The sequence below is a fragment of the Oryctolagus cuniculus genome, chromosome 20 (genome assembly GCF_964237555.1).
Source record: "Oryctolagus cuniculus chromosome 20, mOryCun1.1, whole genome shotgun sequence".
NCBI lineage: Eukaryota > Metazoa > Chordata > Mammalia > Lagomorpha > Leporidae > Oryctolagus > Oryctolagus cuniculus.
In genome coordinates this window covers 35,302,498-35,315,529 of record NC_091451.1, presented here as the reverse complement: position 1 = coordinate 35,315,529, position 13,032 = coordinate 35,302,498, and positions in this window count along the sequence as shown.

Here is a 13,032-nt window from a genome sequence, read left to right as displayed (position 1 = left end):
CTCTGGGATTTCTGTTTTAGAAATTAATAGACTCCATAGAATCCTAGCTCACATTCGTGGGGTAGACCAGACGTGTGATTCTAATTCTTACTTCTACTGGAATTCCTATAAAAAGGAAACGTAGTAATTTCTCCTCCCATTTCCCTGTTTTGCTTAGGAGAAATGTATAGCCAGTGAGCAATTCCACATCTCAGACCGCAGGCACTGGGACGTGCGTGTGGAGCAGGATGCTCACTGTGTCGTGCAGACTTGTTCCAGTGTTAAGGCAATGCTCGGTCTTGGGACCCAGGAGAGTACCCCAGCTGCCTGTGTTCTCTCTGCGTTCTGCAGCCCCACGACTGGACATGGTGGGCTCCTCTGAGGGATGCTTTCTGGAGCTCATCTCCCAACCTGCGCCTCGGCATTTGTCCCTCTTCCTTCTAGTTATGTGCGGGCATCAAAATTAGTCTTACTCAGAAGCTGTAGTGCATTCCTTGGCCCAGGTGTGATACCTGTAATCTGGCTAAATTACCCAGTAGCGCAGTTCCTCTAAGAAAAGGGTCTCGGGGCCGGCGCTGTGGCGCAGCCACCAACATCCCATATGGGCACCGGGTTCTAGTCCCGGCTGCTCCTCTTCTGATCCAGCTCCCTACTATGACCTGAGAAAGCAGTAGAAGATGGTCCAAGTGCTTGGGGCCCTGCACTCACATGGGAGACCGGAAGAAACTCCTGGCTTTGGATCAGCACAGCTCCAGCCATTGCGGTCATCTGGGGAGTGAACCAGCAGATGGAAGACCTCTCTCTCTCTGTCTCTACCTCTCTCTATAACTCCGTCTTTCAAATAAATAAAATAAATCTTTAAAAAAAAGAGAGAGAGAGACAGCACTCTCATCAGCTGCTTAAATTCCCCAGATGCCCACCAAGGCCAGAACTCAGCAGGGAAGAAGCCAGGGGCAACAAATTCAATCCAGGTTGCCTATGTAAGGGAGAAGAACCCAACCACTTGAGCCATCCCCTGTTCCTCCCAGAGTGTGCATTAGCAGGAAGTTGGAATCGGCAGCAGAGCTGGGACTCCAAACCAGGTACTCTGAAGTGAGATACAGGCGTCCTAACCAGCATCTTTACACTGCAAGGCTCATATCCCCCTCCCAGTGGGCTCTCTTAATTCCAGCTGTATCTCTGGGCCCTGTGGCTTTGCTCGGCTCATACCGGAGCACAGATGGGATTGTGAGTAAGCTCCACAATGGCAGATTCAGCAGAGTAGGGTACCTGCTGCAGGAGGGATCACTGTGGCATGTGTGACCAGATTGGCTCCATCCTGGTCTGGTTCTGGGTCCAGTTTTTTTTTTTTTTTTTTTTTTTTTTTTACAGGCAGAGTGGACAGTGAGAGAGAGAGACAGAGAGAAAGGTCTTCCTTTTTGCCATTGGTTCACCCTCCAATGGCCGCTGTGGCCGGCACGCTGTGGCCAGCGCACCGCGCTGATCCGATGGCAGGAGCCAGGTGCTTCTCCTGGTCTCCCATGGGGTGCAGGGCCCAAGCACTTGGGCCATCCTCCACTGCACTCCCTGGCCACAGCAGAAAGCTGGCCTGGAAGAGGGGCAACCGGGACAGAATCCGGCGCCCCGACCGGGACTAGAACCTGGTGTGCCGGCGCCGCAAGGTGGAGGATTAGCATAGTGAGCCGCGGCACCGACCAGGGTCCAGTTTTAAATCTGGCTTTGTGCCCTGGTGCTTTCCAACCCGCTCTGTCCTGCTATAGCTATTGGGCTACATCCCTCTGGGTCCCAGGCAACAACATAGGTCTTGTTCAAGAGTAGGTCCTTACAGTGCTCTTCCCTGAGATCTGGACTTGTCCTAGACTTTAGAAGAAGAACATTCTGGAATGTCAAAATGGAAGTAGGGGCTAATGTCACATGTTGGTTGAGGAAAGCCGGTGGTGGAGGGCGTAGGTGGCTGTGAAGGGGTGAGCTGCAGAAGCTGGGGAAGTGGAAGACACGCCCCTCCTGAGACAGCATTAACTCTAGATTTATCCTTGCCTATTTCTCTTCCAACTAAGACTGGGGTACACTGTCTGGGTGTTATCTGATGCTGGGGTCCCAGGAAACATGACTGTGGAGTGACCCAGGGCACACAGTGTCACAGGGAGGTCATGTTCATGTCCAGAGAGGGCAGAGCTGCACCCGGCTGGTGGGGCCCCGTCTCAGTGCAGTAGCTCCAGCATGTTCTGAGGTCCTGCAGCCACCGCAGGCAGGTGCAGTCATGCACGGCGCCCTGGTGGAGGATGCAAGGAAGGAGGGCAGACTCTTGCACTCCTCTCTACGCTTTCATGACAGGCCACTGGAAACACCTGATGACAGAATGCTTTGTGCCAACCGTGCTGCAGGAGGTCACAGCTGACTTCAAAGCACATCACCCTCCCAGGACCAATGGCACCTCCCTGTAGGTGCAGCCTTAGCATCCCTGAGCTGGTCCTGCACCAGGTGCTTACCATTGCTGCCCCCATTTGAGGGACTTGGGCCTCTGGGATAGGGTAACTACAGGGAAATATCCGGATGCTGTGTGAGTTGCAAAAACAATAAATATTTTAGCAGTGTTTTTTCTAAGAGTGACCAGTGGCTCATCTGTATTAGAGTCACCGACAGACGTATTAAAAATCTTTCTTCTAGACTCATCCCAGACTTACAGACTCACTCTTTAGACACGAGATCTTAGATATGTGAAATGAGAAAGCACCCCGGGTGAATCTTTGCACAACCAAGTTGAGACCCGCAGCCTGGAGTTCAAGGCTCCTCTGTAGGTAATCAGGTTATCTGTGTGGCTTAAGAGACTCCCTGAAAGATGATGCTAGGACATTCTCTCTCTCTCTCTCTCTCTCTCTCTCTCTCTCTCCCTCTCTCTCTCTTTTAATCTCTCTCTCGAACAAATAAATGGCGTCACTGTTCCAGAATTTACCAGGCTGCGATGCAAAGTCCTTTTCCCTGTCCTTCTTTCCCAGTGGGTCAGGGGCTCTCCATGGAAGGAATTTGGTCTTCTTGGCTGGAGTTGATTCGGCCCTCATTGGCTATCAAGAAATGGTTGAACAAATGGAGACTCATGCGGGAGCTAAACAAACAGGTTTGAGGAATTCTAAGAAGGTCGGGGGTCTAGGAAGATAAAAGGCACAGGCATGTTTTTGGAGATTGGAACTGCTAGGGTTAAGTGTGGCAGAGGAAGATCAGTGTAGGTGGGCACGTGGAGAAAGCTTACAGAGCAAAGCCGTCTGAGTACCAATGGAGTCCTGGAGTGCTCGGCGGGAGGAGCAGAGTGTCCTCTGTGGATGAGGAGTCATGGAGTCTGGGGGCTGGGAAGTGAGGCTGTCAAAGGGGTATTTGGGACTGATTATGCGGCCACGAGCAGCTTCCCTGGGAGGAGGAAGCCATGGAGGTGAGGCGCGCAGCTGCGGCAAATGCTAAGGGTAGCTGAGGACTGGCTTGGCTGTGTTAGAGGCAGCACGTGCCGAGACCCCTAGCCACACCTCCCGTTGAAGCCTCAGAGTCGCTGGGTGAGTGGAGAGGTTGGCTTAGTGAGTGGCAGGCTGTGTTCCATATCAGAGTCCCTGGATTTGTCGCAGGTTCCAGCTCCTGACTCCTTTTCTGTTAGTGTAGACCCTGAGAGGCAGTGATGGCAGCTCAAGCAATTGTGCCCCTGCCACCCACATGGGAGACCTGGATTGAGCTCCTGGTTTGGGCCCTAGTCCAGGGCTGGCTGTCACCTGCATTTGGGGAGTGAACCAGCAGCACATGGAAGTGCTGTCTCTCCCCCTCTGTCTGCCTCTCAAATAATTTTTTTAAAGATTTATCTAGGGTACTGAGCCCCAAGACCTTTGTTTTGCTCCTGGCTCCCATCTACCTGAACTCCTGGGTCTGACAGTTCTTTCCTCCCTTGGCTGCCCTACTGACCTATCTCATCCGGCACCAGGATAACCGGGAAGCAGCGTGGGGCACACGTCGCGGGGAGTGGCTCTGGGCGAGAGAGGAAGGGGTCTTCACCAAGATAAGCTCCGAGGGTGGAGAGGAGGAACCAGGTTTAAGAACAATTTCTTAGGCAGAATCTATTAATTTGGTGCAGGAGTGTGAAGCAGGAAGGGGGTTATATTAAGGATAATTTTGAGGCTTCTGGGCAGTAGATATAGGAATATATGGAGCAGGATCATGAATAACCCAGATTGGAATATTTTGAATTTGAATGTAAGGGGACTATGAAATATCCAGGTAGGAGAGTCTGGGAGTTCATTAGAGAGGGACTTGGAACTCAGGAGTCACATGGGTGCTGGTTGTGGGTTACTGGTGATCCCCGGAAGTCCTGTAAATGGCTGTTATCCCCAAGAGAGATCATGTGGAAGGAAAAGAGCCAATGATAGATCCGGCGCTAGGGAGTAGACGGAGGAGGAGAAGGAGACAGTGAGAGAACTGAGAGGGCCTGGCCCAGATAGAAGGAAAGCTGGAAGGAGCATTCGATGAAGGCAAGCGTTTCAGGAAAATGAAAGTAGCTGATGTCACAGCACAGGGGGTTGGATTAAACTACTGAGATTCATTAGTGCACCAGAGAGCAATTTCAGTGGGCGCCAGATTAACAAGGAGGGACACGGGAGGCCAGGAGAAGGAAACCAGGGCCCCCCTCTCCAGCTGTGTGCAGGGAGGGCCGCCTTCTTCATGGTGTCTCCAGACAACCGAAGTCCAAGGAATGAAAAATGACGAGCAGAGGGTCTTTCCTCGCAACCTCCACTCTACTTCTCTTCAATCCACTCCGCTTTCATTTAGAAGGGTGAGCATTTGCTCCAGGGCTTATTTTCAGGGCTGCTAAAAGTAGTGTAATTCAAAGGATTAATGATATCTCTGCCTTCTTTTCTGTAAGAAATGATTCCACTCCCGTGTTTAACTTGTTAGGAGGAGAATATAAAAAACCTGCATTCCTGGCTTTTATCAATGGAAATTCATGTTTTCGTAATCTCTTAAGGAATCAGTTCCTTGCTCTTTGAAACAAGATGATACATTTCACATTCCAAGTTTCTTATTGTGAAATTCAATATCATCAAGAAGTGTCAATGGCTGAATTATAAGAATCCCCCACAATGGAATTGCTACAAGACAAAGACAGGAGCCTGAATAAAGATGAACTGGATATTGAAACTATTTCTTTGTTTAAAAAATAGCAAAGATGTTTCCTCTGTAACTATGGAGGATTTTTTTTTTTTTTGGTGGTGGTTGTCAGTCTTTTGGCTAAACTCTAGTAAATTACTTTCTTTTCTTAAATATTTCTTTAAAGATTTTATTTATTTATCTGAAAGGCAGAATTACAGAGAGGCAGAGAGAGAGAGAGAGAGAGAGAGAGAGAGATCTTTCATTCACTGGTTCATTCCCCAGATGGCCACAACAGCTGGAGTTGCACCAATCCAGAGCCAGGAGCCAGGAGCTTCTTTCAGGTCTCCCAAGTGGGTGCAGGGGCCTAAGGACTTGGGCCATCTTCTACTGCTTTCCCAGGCCACAGCAGAGAGCTGGATGCGAAGTGGAGCAGCTGGGACTCAAACCAGTGCCCATATGGGATGCCGGCATTGCAGGTGATGGCTTTACCAGCTACGCCACAGTGCCGGCTCCTGTAAACTACTTTCATAGAATGGACTCTACCCTGCCTGTGGTACCAGACACGTGTATACAGCACATGCCCCATTTTATCCACTCAGAAAAGTATCAGATTACATTTGTTTACATTTCTGATTAATTCACTCAGCAACAACAGGAGGGTAAGTGGTGAAAGCTGATTTACGGCCACAGGGAGCTCCATGTGTGTATGGTTATGACAAGGACTCTAGTGCAAGAGGTATGGGGGAGGGCTCAGTATGAACCCAGTGCTGCTGCTAGGAAAACAAAAGCTGGATGGTTCAATGGCTATCCAAGACAGAGACCATGGGCAAGGCTCTTGCATCAGTGAACAGGGATTGAGCTGGCTGATCTACCTAGAAGGGGCATCTACCTCTAGGTTGGTGGACAGCTCACGAGACTCCTAAAGAGAGATGGGGTGCCCAGGGTGATGCAGCCTGGACTAAAGTCCAAAATCATGCTGCAGATGGGCCAGGTGATAGCCGTGCACTGGGCAATGCTACACTCCCATGGCCGCTGGACCGTGGTCCAGCATCAAGGTCTTGGACTGGTCCACGCCTTCCCATCACCAGTTGCTGGGTGAACTGAGGTTATGTCCCTTCCTGCCAACTGCAAGAGAGCCCGGCACGGTGGTCCCTGACATTTCCAGTCTTTACTGGCAGCTGACTTTGCCTCCTATGGTTGGGGATCCCTAGGCACAGAAGGGGTCTCTCCCTGGGTGATGAAAAGTATGGGTGACATGCCATGCCCATAGTTGAGAACTAGAACTCTATCCTAGCCTTCTTTATGGGACCAGAAACAGCCCAATGTCCTGCTGGTAGTAGTTCCCAACTAATCTTTCGAATATGAATGCTCCGCCAGCCCACACTTGGGTTACACCTCGTGGGTTACTAAGGGGAGCCAAGCACCCTGCTGAGTCCCTGCTTTTCCACGCAGCCTTTGCTGAACCTGTCATAATGTGGCCATGCTGTTTCCCCATTTGTTATGGTATCTATGAGTACTTGCATGTTGAGGCTCAACAAAACTCACCGTCCACTCAGTGAGTATGTCAAAATGTGCATGAAATTTGAAAAATAGGGAAATTGGTATTTAAATCCTCTGGTCTCTACTTAGAGAGAGAAGGGAGCTGGGGCGTTTGAAGATGGACGTCTCCAGCAGAGCACTCACGTGGCGAGTGACACAACCCACGTGCTATTTGACAGGATTGCTCTCCCTGCTCACTGCTCAGGGAGAAGGAGAGCTTGGAGCTGATGGACTGGTGAGCCATCCATTTTCTGTGAAATAAGGACAGCGCTGGGTTTACATGGTAAGGTTATCAGATATCTTACATCCAAACAGCTACCTTAAAATGACTCCACACAGGTGATCATTTCCCCCTGATGGCAATGTTGGCTATTTTAATGTACAATGCGGTGCCTTGAAAACAGTGGAAACCCAGTGAATTTTTCTTGGTGATGATAACAGCTAGAGATAACAACACTGATTTATATTTTTGTAACAAAAGGCAAGGCAATTTTTTTGGGGATGCTCTGGAGGTATTTTAATACAATACATTAAAACTGTGGGTAGGGGCTGGAGCTGTGGCGTAGTGGGTTTACGCCCTGGCCTGCAGTGCCAGCATCCCATATGGGTGTTGGTTCTAGTCCTGGCTGCTCTACTTCCGATCCAGCTCAGCTGTGGCCTGGGAAAGCAGTAGAAGATGGCCAAGTCCTTGGGTCCCTGCACCCACATGGAAGACCTGGAAGAAGCTCCTGGCTCCCAGCTTCCAATCGGCACAACTACGGCTGTTGCGGCCAATTGGAGAGTGAAGCAACGAATAGAAGACCAATCTCTCTCTCTCTCTCTCTCTCTCTGCCTCTCCTCTCTTTGTGTAACTCTGACTTTCTAATAAATAAATAAATCTTAAAAAAAAAAAAAAACAACTGTGGGTGAAGTATTAGATCTACTGTGGTGCCGTTACTGATGCCGATACATTTTAATAAGATGATTATTGAACAAAAGAGTTTCTGTATATCATTTACCTAACTTCTTGGATGTTAACATTTTGAATTGCCAGGGTAATCTATCAAAACTGAAAAAGTAACTTTGGTACAGCCTATTAACTAAACTATAGACATCAGCTGGATTTCCGCACCCACTGTTCCCGGTCAGGGGGTGACTTTGGCACCAGTTTGAGTTATGGAGTCCAAAACAGTAACAGCAGAACTTCCTGAGTTCAGGCCGGTTGGGGTTGGATAGAGAGAATGGCCCAGGACCACTCTCACGGGTCAGTGTGTGTGTCCAGCGTAAGGCCAAGTACTTAGTCCGCAGGATCCGAGTTCCTTCTGGGCCTGAAATCTAGGGGAGGCCAGCGGGTGTTCTGATGTAAGACCGTGAGGTTTAGGCTGCCAATCACGTGAATGGAAGTTTCCCCGATTCCGAAGCCCGCGACCACGACCACCATAGAACAGACTGGACGCTGGACATGGGGTGGGACTCCGCGGCTCATCTGTATCGACGTGGCGGGTGACTCTGATGTGCCAGCTTATCCTATAACGATGAAGTGCCCCTTAGGGACATGGGGTCTTTCTGTGATGCAGGGAGTCAGTTCCGGCCCTCCTCACCCCCAACCCCAAATCCCCATCTCCCAGGGTCCCCGTCACCCTCCTTTCTCCAGGGGGTGAGTGGGGGCTGCCCCACTGTTGGCCTAAACCCAAACCCCGGCTGGAGCAAACATCCCCAGGCACCCATGGCTGTTCTTTGCTTGATTAACATTGTGTAAAGTGATCTGAAATTCAGGCATAAAAAGAGCCTGGGTACTGCAGTGTGGGTGATTGCCCGAGGCGATCCAGCTGAAACCCAGAGGCTGCGAGGCCCGCGCTCCGCAGCCCGCTGCTCTGCCCAGTGCCAGGACGGGCCATTTTGGGCAGCGTCCCGGGCGCGTTGCTCCACGTGGGAGTCAGCTCGCAAGCCAATTCCTAAAGGGCCGAGGGGAGAGAAGGGTCCAAGGGCACATGACAGGGCTAGTAAAGGATGAGACGGGACGCCAGCCACCCAGCACGGTGTCAGGAATCCATGTGATTAAATCCGCACGGGAGGAACGAGTGCAGGTGAGTGCTGGTCGTGCCTTGTGATGGGCTTCCCCGTAGTGATTTAGAGAGAAAGGTCTTCCTTTTGCCGTTGGTTCACCCTCCAATGGCCGCCGCAGCCGGCGCGCTGCGGCCGGCGCACCTCGCTGATCCGATGGCAGGAGCCAGGTGCTTCTCCTGGTCTCCCATGGGTGCAGGGCCCAAGGACTTGGGCCATCTTCCACTGCACTCCCTGGCCACAGCAGAGAGCTTGGCCTGGAAGAGGGGCAACCGGGACAGAATCCGGAGCCCCAACTGGGACTAGAACCCGGTGTGCCGGCGCCGCAAGGCAGAGGATTAGCCTAGTGAGCCGCAGCGCCGGCCTGTGATTTAGTCTTGGCACCTGTGGAAGACATAGTGACATCTGCATCGGGTGCTGTTTCACTCCTAAGAGTGAGTTAGTAAAAGGTGGGGCTACAGGTTCCCTGTAGACGGTTAAGGCTTTTGAGGCTTCACAGGACGAAGGCGGTGGCATTTGCTACGATTTGAGGGCTATAAGGAAGCAAGGGGGACATTGTGTTTTCAGTACAACCTGCTGACACCTGCCTGCAGGAGGTCAGAGCAGGAAGGGGCTGTTTGCGGCCAAGGCGATTTCTGTGCATCTGTGTCTGTGTAAATGGTGGTCACTGTGTATACAGACTAGCCTCAACCGTTTATGGTGATGGAGGGGAAAAAGATTTGTTTGGATGATCCAAAGTCTGTGTCAGGCGTTCATCATGCCTGGACTAGTAGCTGGGTTGTCAGCGGTCTCCCGAGCCCACAAGCTAAAGATGTGGCCACTGGAAGCAACAGGAAACGTCACAGCTGGCACCGTAGAAGACTCACTGCCCCTCGCTTCAGGGGGCGGATTCCAGAGGAGCCAGGGCCAGGGCCGGGGTTGCCTTTTAAGATGCCTGTCCCACTTGACATCAGGTCCATCGTGAGGAATGCAAAGTCTCCCAAAGGAGAGCCAGGTGGTGCACTGACAGCGTCCACTCTGCCTGAGTGGTTAGAGTGCCCAGGAGCAGCTGCTGTCCCCAGCTAGCCCAGGGGCTGCGGAAGGCACCACAGCCATCCAGCTTGTTCCTTCCTGGACCTTGCACTTCTGAATGAGCCCACCTGGGGATGTGTCTGCGTGACACCCCTGGCTGTGCAACATCCCCCAGCCACCTGAAGCCACCAGCGATGCATTCCTCCTGACCTGCATCTGAACCAGGAAAAGAATAATAACCTTCAAACAGGCATCTTGCCTTCTGGCACCTGGAACACGACAGAGCCAAGTCCTCCTCCATCCGGGTCCTAGAGTGAGCCTTGCAAACATGGAGGGTCCTTTATGACGTGGTGATGGTTTACTTCCTGTGCCAGCTTGGCTATGGAGTGTGCACTTGACCTTATTCTGAGTATGTGTACAGGGAAGTCGAGTCGGTAAACTGAGGAAAGCAACTTGTGCCCCACGCCATGTGAGGGAGTCTCATCCGATCATGTAGAGGCCTACGTGGAACAAAACGGGGGTCCTCCTCCTGCCCGACTGCCCTGGGCTGGCATTTTCTCTGCCTTCAGACTGGAACAGGAACCTCCCCTCTTCTCCGGGGTTTTGAGTCTGCTGGCTTCCCTGCTGGAGCCTGCTCTGCCCAGTTGCCACCTTGCTGACAGCAAAGCTCAGGATTTGTTAGGCTCCACCATTGCATGAATCACATCCTTATCATAAATGTCTCCATATAAAAACACACTGCATGGGTTCTGTGTCTCTGGAGAACCCTACTACAAATAATCTTATTTATGAACATCATTAGCTCATTTAAAGGTTTCCTAAACACTTCTTATGTGTGTGTGACATTTCTGTGTTCTTGTGAGCTGTTTCCAAAGAGAGCAAGGATTCCTGGCTGTGTCAGTTTCCACCTTCTGTTTTGGTTTGGCTTTCTGTTTTTGTTTTTGTAGCTGGAGAGGCAGGCAGACACACAGAGAGAGCTACCCCAACAGCTGGGGCTGGACTGCAGCCGGGGCTGGGACCTGGGAACGCAATCGAGGCCTCCCCAGTGGATGGCAAGAACCCAATTACTCGAGCCATCACCGCTGCCTCCCAGGATCTGCAATGTCAAGAAGCTGGAGTCAGGGCCCAGCACCATGGCGTAGTGGGTGAAGCTGCTGCCGGTGATGCCGGCATCCCACACGGACACTAGTTCCAGTCCCGGCTGCTCCACTTCCAATCCAGCTCCCTGCTATTGCACCTGGGAAAGCAACAGAAGATGGCCCAAGTGCTTGGGTTCTGCACCCACATGGGAGATCTAGAAGAAGCTCCTGGCTTTGGCCTGGCTGTTACAGCCATTTGGGGAGTAAACCAGCAGATGGAAGATATCTCGCTCTCTCTCCATCCCTCTCTAACTCTTAGCTTTCAAACAAATAAATCTTTTTTAAAAAAAGTAGATCATAGCAGTGTTTTTTTTTTTTTAAAGAAAAAAACAAAAACAAAAACTGGAGTCAGAAGCCAAAGCTGGGAGTCAAACCCAGGCACTCTGATATGGGAAACTGGCATCTTAACAGTGCACTAGTTCAAGTGACTGCCCCTGGAATTTCTGTTTGTGTGTGCGTGGTGGGGGACAGATGATGAATAACAAAGTCATAAGTAAGATGGGGATTGTTAGAGGCTGTCAGTGCAGAAGAAGAAGGAAAAAACAGAGCATGACCAGAAAGAATGGACATCTGGAAGGGGACATCTGAGGAAAGACTTAAAGGGGTTGGGGTTTTGCCATGTGGAGGTCATGGTCAAGTTCAAGCCCCAGTGGACATGGGCCCCTGCCTGCAGCTCCTGCCTCCTTTGAAAGCTCATGTTCACCATGCCGCTGTCCATGCTGCACTCTGGCCTGCCTTGCTTTTCCATCCCCCCATGCCATTGTCTGTGCCCAGGGTGTGCCCTTCAGTGCTTCTCCCTGCACTTGTATACACCTCAATGAAGCTACCCAGCATGGACTAGCTCCAGCATAGAGCCAAAAACGTCACTTAGCTGAAGAGTTAGCAGGAAGTGGCAACATTACCCGAGCCCCAGGGTCACCCCATGGGAGCCTCAGCCAGATGCAGCCATGCTAGAAAGATGTGAAGAATTCTTTGGCCCCTGTCTTCTTGGCATCTTCCACTGTCATTCTGGGGCCCCTCATGGACCATCCCCAGCCCTTAGGCATCTGAACCGGGACTCCGTGACAGTCCAGTCTGTGAGAGGCAGCTCCTAGTCACGCAGAGCAAGGAGCATGGCGGAAAACAGCTCAGAAGACACTTGACGCGGCAGGGATCGTTGGCATTTGAACGTGGGGCATCGGTGCATGACTTAGCTGCAGGACTTACACCACTGTAGGGTAACAATTTGCCTGGCCGTGGGCTCCATACAACAGAGATGCTGTTTTATTGTACCCATAGCCAACAACGGTGCCTTGCTCAACCTTGCTCAACATCCGATGCATACATTCTTGGATGGATGGATGGGTGAATGAATGAACAAAGGACAGTTTCTTTTGACCACCACCTCTTCTGCTGTGGCCTAGCTTTGAGGAACTGCTGACACCAGCCTTTGTTTTCAGCATCTCATCACCTCTTACTGGTGCTAAGATTACTTTGCGCTAAGCGTTTGCAACATTTGAAGGCTATATGGCTGGTGTGACTACAAAGTAATCAGACCAGTTTTCAACAAAGGGATCAAATGAATTCATCAAGTAAGTTTGGCATTAATCCTTCCAGGAAGGCTGTGCACATCTTCCAGTGACCTTCCCATGCCTCCTGTATGAAATGCACAAGAAAAGGAATGAATCATTTTTTCAAAATAAAATTTTTTTTTTCGGTTAAATGTTCCCCAGCCCCTCACCTGGTTGGCATCTAGGTGGCTTGGGACACATCATCAGGGGAGTGATGTCTCCTTTTGGCAGAGGGGAACAGGAAGTAGACTACTACCAACAGAACCGACTGGTGGCTTGCCCCTGGGTGCAGGAGGGTCGAGAAGTGACTTCCTGGAGGCCCATGGGAACTCTGGTGTCGCCAGGTCTGGACAAGCAGGCCTTATATCTCACCTCATAAACGAAATACCTCAAGTTTCCAGGGTGTGTGAAGCCTTTCAGTACTGGCAATTGGATAACCAAGATCCACGTGCAAAAACCTCATTCCTCCACTGTGGAGTGGAGTCAGTTTTTAGCCTCTGAATGTGAGCAAAGAGGTGCATGAGTGGCAGGGGCATTGCTCAGCCCCAGAGTTTGAAGTTTTCTGTCTGCCAGGGTGCCCTGGGCACCTCCAGTACGGAAATCCGACGAGCCTGGGTCTCAGTGGCTCCGGTTCCCACTTAGCAGAAGCT